Source organism: Urocitellus parryii, chromosome 11, assembly GCF_045843805.1.
Source record: "Urocitellus parryii isolate mUroPar1 chromosome 11, mUroPar1.hap1, whole genome shotgun sequence".
Lineage (NCBI taxonomy): Eukaryota > Metazoa > Chordata > Mammalia > Rodentia > Sciuridae > Urocitellus > Urocitellus parryii.
This window is the reverse complement of record NC_135541.1, coordinates 73,516,375-73,524,877: the sequence shown is the minus strand read 5'-3', so window position 1 is coordinate 73,524,877 and position 8,503 is coordinate 73,516,375.

Below are 8,503 nucleotides of genomic sequence, written 5' to 3'. Positions count from 1 at the left end.
AAATTCTTGAGAATTATATCTGATGATCTGAAAATAATAACTAGTGACAACACAGTTTTAGATTCAATGGAATGATTACTATACCCAAGGCTAGCATTCCCTTAACAAACCATCCCAGAATACAGACTTTTAAATGCAACAGACCCTAGAGATATACAGATGAAAAGCATAAATGACTTATTAGAAGTGATGGGAGGGCTGGGGATGTGGCTCAAGCGGTAGCGCGCTCTCCTGGAATGCGTGCGGCCCGGGTTCGATCCTCAGCACCACATACCAACAAAGATGTTGTGTCCGCCGAGAACTAAAAAATAAATATTAAAAAATTCTCTCTCTCTCTCTCTCTCTCTCTCTCCTCTCTCACTCTCTCTTTAAAAAAAAAAAAAAGAAGTGATGGGAAAAGGAGGTCAATCTTTTTTTTTTTTTTTTGTACTGAGGATTGAATCCTAAGGTGCTTTTGCATTGAGCTACGTCCTTTTTTTTTTTTTTTTTTTGAGACAGGGTCTTTCTAAGTTGCTGAGGCTAACCTAGAACTTGAAATCCTCTTGCCTCAGCTTCCTGAATCCCTGGGATTATAAGCATGCCACTGAACCCATTGCATTGGTCAATCCTACTTCTCCTTTTAGCTTCTGGGCCTGTATATTCTAGCTTTTGGGACTACAGGATAATCTATCAATCAAAGCCTATATCACACCCAGTGAAGAGTACTCTAATAAAAGCTATCTTCAATAGGATACTGAATGTTTAAGAGGTCATTCTAATTCTAACAGGTTGGTTGCTTCTAGGTGATGTGGCATATGGTATAAATAGTGGATCCTGGGAACACATGCATACTAGTGTGCCTCCTTTGCCACAGACGAGGACCGTTGGTCTAAGGTGATATTATTTGGACTCCAATGTTGACAGCTGGTAGAAGTGTTGTGGGCAGAGAAGGCAATCCCATATACAAAGTACGTATTTCATAAAGGATAGGCATAATAGGTTTATGATCAAAGAAAGGGCTTGATGGTTTCCTTGAAGTATGGCACCATATCAAGAGTCAGCAATAGTATCTGCTGTTGACACTCAGCAGGAGAGGTAGAGGGAGTCAAGCATAGGCTCTATTCCTTCACCAGGGAAATTACAGCTATGGGGCCATTCCATAAGCACTAGGGTGACTGAAAGAACTGGGTGATAGCCACCTAAGTTATCCTGTTTATTCAGTTGTTTGATGCTTACTCTATACTGGATACCTTCTAGTGGGCATTGACATGAAAACACTAAGGTCTGCATCATAGGTCCATCTACATGGCTTTCCTCCAGATTTCTTTGTCCCCAATTTTTGAATATTGGAAAAATTTACAAAATTATAAAAAAGCAACAGATAAATCTTGGCAATGGCACAGCATTCCTGACAATAGTGGCACATAAACTAAGAGCCCCATCAGAAGCCGCCCACCGAAATGGTAAAGCTGGTGACCCCTTTTGGCCAAGGAACATGATAGGCAGCTCTACCTGTCCTGGGTCCCTAGCTAGTGGTCTAGCCTAGCAAAAAATGCGGCCTTTAGCCATCCCATACAAGGAGAAAAACCAGAAAGTCTTTCTCTACTAAAGTATGCCTGTAAAGGCTAATCTGAACCACTTCCTCAGATTCTCAGACATCAATGCAAGTATATAAGATCATAAAGAATAAGGGAAACAAAACCACTATAAGAAACTAATAAGCCTCTAATAACTGATTCTAAAGAAATGAAAATCTATGAACTGAATAATCCTTTAAAAGAGGTTCAGTAAACTACAAATAGAGAACTAATTTCATTAGTTAATAATAATACATAGTATGTTTATAGGTGACTGTATGACCAATGTGATTCTGCAACCTGCATAATCAGAAAAATGAGAGATTATACCCCATTTGATTCAAATGTAAAAAAAGAATATGCTAAACAACAATTATAAAAATTAGACATTATAATAAATCATTATTCTACTCCAAAGGAAAAAAATAATAATACATAAAACAAGTCCAACAAATAGAAACACTAAAAAAATAATAATAAACAGAAACACTAGAGCTGAAGAATACAATGACTGAAATGAAAAATTTCAATAGTACTTGACATTATTCAGAGAAGGAAAAGAAAGAAAGAATTAAAAAAGTGAAGAAAGCCTATAGAATTTATGGAACACCATCAAACAAAACTACACATACAATACACACGCATACACAAATAATAGAAATCCAAGGAGAATATATATATATAGAAAAAATCTATTTAAAGAAATAATAGAAGGGACAGGAGGAAATATGGAGAAAGAAAGGGTAGTAGAATGATTCAGAATTATTACTATGTGCATATATGATTTCACGACTGGTGTAATTCTACATCACATACAACCAGAAGAATGAGAAGTTATATTCCATTTATGTATTATGTATCAAAATGCATTCTACTGTCATGTATAGTTAATTAGAAGAAATTTTTTTTAAAAAGAATTGTTGAATACTTTCCAAATTTGAGAATAAAAATAGATGTCCAGATACATGAGATCCAAAGATTCCAAAAAAGGTTGTACTTGGCTGGATGTAGTGGTTACCATTGACTTGGGAGATTGTGGCAGGAGGATCTTAAGTTTGAGGGCAGCCTAGTCAACTTAGTGAGACTTTATCTCAAAATATAAAAAAAGGGTTGGGATATAGTTAGTGATAAAACACCCCTGGGTTTCAACCCCCAGTATCAAAAACAAACAAAAAGGGGCTGGGACTGTGGCTCAGTGGTAGAGCGCTCTCGCCTAGCATGTGCAAGGCCCTGGGTTCGATCCTTAGCACCGCATAAAAATAAATAAAATAAAGGTATTGTAACTGCAAATAAAAAAATAAATATAAAAAAACAAATGAAAAGGTTGTACCTGTAAAGATATACACTGAGACATATTATTATTATATTGTCAATAGCTAGACTATGGAACCAACCTAGGTGTCCCTCAATAGATTAATGGATAAAGAAAATGTGGTATGGAATATTAGTCGGCTTTAAAGAAGAGTAAAATCATGGAATTTGTCAGTAAATGGTTGGAGTTGGAGAATATCATGCTAAGAGAAATAAGCCAGTCTTACAAAATCAAAGGCCAAATGTTTTCTCTAACATGTGCATGCTAATTCACAATAAGGCGGGGGGGGGGCACTAGGGAAGAATAGCGTTACTTTAGATTAGGTAGAGGGAAATGATGGGAGGGGAATGGAGGGGATGTGGGGATAGGAAAGACTGTAGAATGAAACAGACATTATTACTGTGTGTGTGTGTGTGTGTATATATATATATATATATATATATATATATATATATATATATGACTGCATGACCAGTATGATTATGCAACATGTACACTCAGAAAAATGAGAAATTATATCCCATCCATGTATGATATATAAAAGTCCATAAATGTATTCTACTGTCATATATAACTAATTAAAACAAATTAAAAAAGACAAAGACAAGGGCTGGGATCGTAGCTCACTGGTAGAGCACTTGCCTCGCATGTGTGAGGCACTGAGTTTGATCCTCAGCACCAATAAAAATAAGTAAATAAAATAAAGATATTGTATCCATCTACAACTAAAAAAAAAAAAGACAAAGACAAAAAAAGAAAAATTTGAAAGCAGTTGGAGAAAGCAATTCATTGCATTCCAATGAGCTTCCATAGACTACCATCAGATTTCTCATCAAAAACTTTGCAGGTCAAGTAAGGGTAGGTTGATAAATTCAAAATATTGCAAGGAAAAAAAACTCTGCCCACTAAGAATACTATATCTGGAAAAGCTTTCCTTCAGAAATAAAGGAGAGAGGAAGATTTTCCTAAACAAACAAAAGCTGGAGAGTTCATCACCACTAGATCTTCCTTACAAGATATGCTAAAAGATGAAACAAACCTAAACTTAATATCATAGTAAATGGGAAAAAAAAGATTTCCTTTAAAATCTGGAACAAGTCAAGGATAACCACTCTCACCATTCCTATTCAATACAGTACTAGAAATTCTAGACAGAGGAATTAGGGAAAAGAAGGAAATGAAAGGGATAAATAAAAATAGGAAAGGAAGAAGTCAAATTATTGCTGTTTGCAGACAATATGATCTTATATGTAGAAGATCCAAAAAGCTCTACCACAAAATTGCTAGGGCTAATGAATTCAGCAAAGGAGCAGGTTACAAAATCAACATACAAATATCAATAGCTTTCCTATACACCAATAATGAATTTGCTGACAAAGAAATCAGGCAAACAATCCCATTTATAAATAGCCTTAAAATAAAAACAAAAATCCCTCCAGATACAAACCTAGTAATAAAAGGAGGTAAAAGCTATAGAATGCTGAAAAAGACAAAAAGATGTAAAGACCTCCCATGTTCACTGGTAGGCAGAATTAATATTGTTAAAATGGCCATATTACTGAAAGCAATATACAGATTCAGTGCAATCCCTATCAAAATAAAAATGACATTCTTCATAGAACCACAAACAAAAACAGTCCAGTTGTCTGGAAGAATAAATGACCTAGAATAGCCAAAAGAATTCAAAGTAAAAAAAAAAATAAAAATAAAAAATAAATAATGCTGGAGGCACAACAATATCTACTTCATACCATGGAGCTTTAATAGCAAAAACTGCATGGTACTGCCATAAAACAGACATATAGACCAATGGAACCAAATAAAAGAGAGACAAATCCATACAGAGAAAGTTGTCTAATCCTTGACAAAGGTGCCAAAAACACACTGGAGAAAAGACATCCTTTGAATAAATGAAAACTGGTTAAACATACATAAAGAATGAGATTAGTTCCTTATTGCTCACCCTGTACAAAAGTCAACTCAAAATGGATCAAAGACCTAAGAATTAGATCAGAAACCATTTAACTCCTAAAAGAAAATGTAGGGTCAACATTTCAACACACAGACACAAGCAACAACTTTCTTAATAGGATCCCAAAAGCTGAGGAAATAATACCAAAAGTAAATGGAATAGTATCAAATTAAAAATCTTGTGTAGCAAAGGAAATAATGTGAAGAGAGAACCTTTGCTAGCTACTTTTTTTTGACAAAGAATTAATATCCAGAATATATAAAGAACTCAAAAAACTTACCAACAAAAACTAAATAAAAGCCAAACTCAGAAAATCAAGGGTCATATGTTTTCCTTTCACATATGGAAGGTAGAGAGGAAAAAGGAAAAGGAAGTAAATGGGGATCTCATGAATATTAAAGGACATTCCTTGGGCTCAGTAAAGAGACCACAGGAAGGCTGGAAGGGAAGGAAAGAATATACTGGGAATGATAATGGCCAAATTATTCATTAGACACAATTATAATGCACCAATAAAAGAAAGAAATGGTGCTAGTTATGCTGGTGCACAACTATAATACCAGTGGCTTGGGAGGCTGAAGCAGGAGAATCTCAAGTTCAAAGCCAGCCTCAGTAATTTAGTGGGCCTTAAACAATTTAGTGATACCCTGTCTCAAAATAAAAAATAATAATTAAAAAAAGGGCTGGGGATGTGGCTCAGTAGTTAAGTAGCTGTGGGTTCAATCCCCAGTACATAACAAACAAACAAACAAAACTAACAAAAAACTAAAGGAGGGAGTTCACGCTGAAATGAAAAAATGCTATTTAATGCAAAAATATACAAATGAATAATACTCACCAATAAAGATAAATGCATAGGCAAATTCTAAATTCTCTAATATTGTGATGATGGTACATAAATCACTTTTAACTCTTAAGAATTTAAAAGTATATTCAAATAACTATATTTGTTATTGAATGTACACATAAAAATGATGTAATTACAGCATGAATAACATAAATGTGAAGAGAGAGAAAAGTACAGAATGTATGTAATCAAATAATATGCTTAAAGTAAAAAGTTACAACTGTAAGATATTTTATGTAACTGTTATAGTTTGGATCTTGATGTCCTGAAAGGTTTGGTCCCCATAGTGGTACTGTTGAAAAGTGGTGGAGCTTTTAGAAAGTGGGGGCCCAGTGGGAAGTCTTTAATCACTAGAGGCATGCTCTAGAAGGAAACTGTGAGACCCTGGCCTCTTCCTACTCTCTTTTACCTCTTGGCCATGATATCCCTAATGAACATAGATTAAAAAAAAATTCTCCGAACAAACAAACAAACTAGCAAACCAAATTCAATAGCATACATCATGATAAAGTGAGACTTATCCCTGGGATGCAACAATGGTTACATACATAAATGAATAAACATGATATGCCACATTAACAGAATCAAGGCTAAAAATATCAAAAGATGCACACACATAAAAAAACCATTTGATAAGATTTAGCATTCTTTCCTCATAAAATGCATGATATAGAAGGAAGAAAATTAGGTACAGAAGAAATGCACTTCAACATAATAAAGGTAAAATGTGACCAAACCACAGCTAACATATTCAACAGTAAAACGCGTAAAGCTTCTTCTAAGATGAGTAAAAAGATAAGCTACACATTCTCACTTCTATTTAACATAGTTCTTAAAGTCCTAGCCAGAGTAATTGAAAGAAAAGGAAATACTGAAAGATGCATCCAAATCAGAAACAAAGTAGTAAATTTGTTTCTGTTGTCATATGATATGATCTTATATATATAAAACTCTAAATACTACACACACACACACACACACACACACACACACACAACCTGCTAGGATGAATAAATAAATTTAGTAAAGTTGCAGAATATAAAATCAATACACAAAAATCATTTGGATTTCTATGTAACAACAACAAATTCTCTGGAAAAAATAAAGACAGCAATCCCACTTACAATAGCATTGAAAATATTATTTAACATTCATAATACATATGTAATATACATAAAATACTCAGGAATAAACTTAACCAGGGAGGTGAAAGATTTGTACAAAGAAAATTGTAAGAGAAGACATAAATAAATGGAAAGACAGCTCATGCTCATGAATTGGAAGAAATTTTTTACTGAAAATAATATGCAGGTTCAGTGTAATCACTATCAAGTATTAAAAGCATTTTTCACATAAATAGAAAAAGCAATCCTAAAATTCGAACCACAAATGATCCTGAAGAGTCAAAGCAATTTTGAAAAAAAAGAACAAAGCAGGAGACATCACATGTCCTGACTTCAAACTATATCACAAAGCTATAGCAATCAAAATACAATGGTACTGGCATAGAAACAGAACCCAGGGCCCCTGGAATGCAAGGCAAATGCTCTACCACTGAGCATTTGGAATGCTAGGTCAATCATAGTCTCTACAGACCAATTTAATAAAAAGCAGAGTTCAGTTAGACCTCAGACAAGATTGTATGCACTACTGACATCAAAAATATGTTTAAAACTTTTGATCCTTTTTGCTGAGCTGAAAAACATGCTTTTGTAGATTTATGGCTACATATTAAGTACCAGCCTATGCTTATCTATTTAAGTACATACCATATCTGACATGGCAGTCAACTGGCTAATTTCACTCTAGTTGAACATTCTCTACCACAATCATAGTATGTAATGCAGGCTTGGACTTAATTTATGACTTGGTCTTCATAAGCCTCCATTTAGAGAGGCCAGTGATGGCACTTTGGGTCTCTAGCAATAATGTCAGTTTACACCCTATATCTAATGGCCCTAGAAAAGTCTAGTTCCAAGTATATGAATTTTTAAAAATTGTTGAGATTCAATCACAAAGCACCCTGTTATTCTTCTTTATAATTATATTGAGAGCTTTCCATGCCTCTCAAGATATAGTGTATTGTGGAATTACTGTTCATAAAATCATGTCAGGCCTTTCTCCCAATTTTGGAAATATTCTTTCCTAAACCTGAAGGCATATTTCTGATCATGTCACACAGGCTCAGCTGATACTAACTCCAAGCTGACATGTTTACTTCTTCATTATTTCTATATCCATTAGCTGTCCATCAGAATAAAATCCAAAGTAACAGTTCTCTACATTACTTACATCATTAGCCTGTTATTCATTTTGCTTTTTAACCATTTGCTCTGTTTTTAGCAGAATAAAATGTTCAGAAGCAGTTTAGAAAATTGAAGTCATCCATCATTACTGTATCACATCTCTATCAGTTTCCTGATCAGTATTAAGAACTGCCACTGAATGCTGGGTGTGGTGTTACAAACCTGTGATCATAGCCACTTGGGATGCTAAGGCAGAAAGAAGGACTCCAAGTTCAAGGGTAACTTCAGCAATTTAGCAAGGCCCTAAGCAACTTAGCTAGACCCTGTCTCAAGTTAAAAAAAAAAAATGGGGGGAAAGGGGTCAGAGATTAAGTCAGTATTAAAGCACTCCAAGGTTCAATCCCTAGTACCAAAAAATTAACCATAGTAGTTGGTATTGCTTTGGTACCTCCTACAATTAAGTCACTTCTGATTACCTCTTATTTTATCCTCATTCAAATGTATGCTATCATGCTTCCCCAGGTTTCTTACACTCAGTGGTATAAATTCTTAAGTTATGTTAATTTTTAT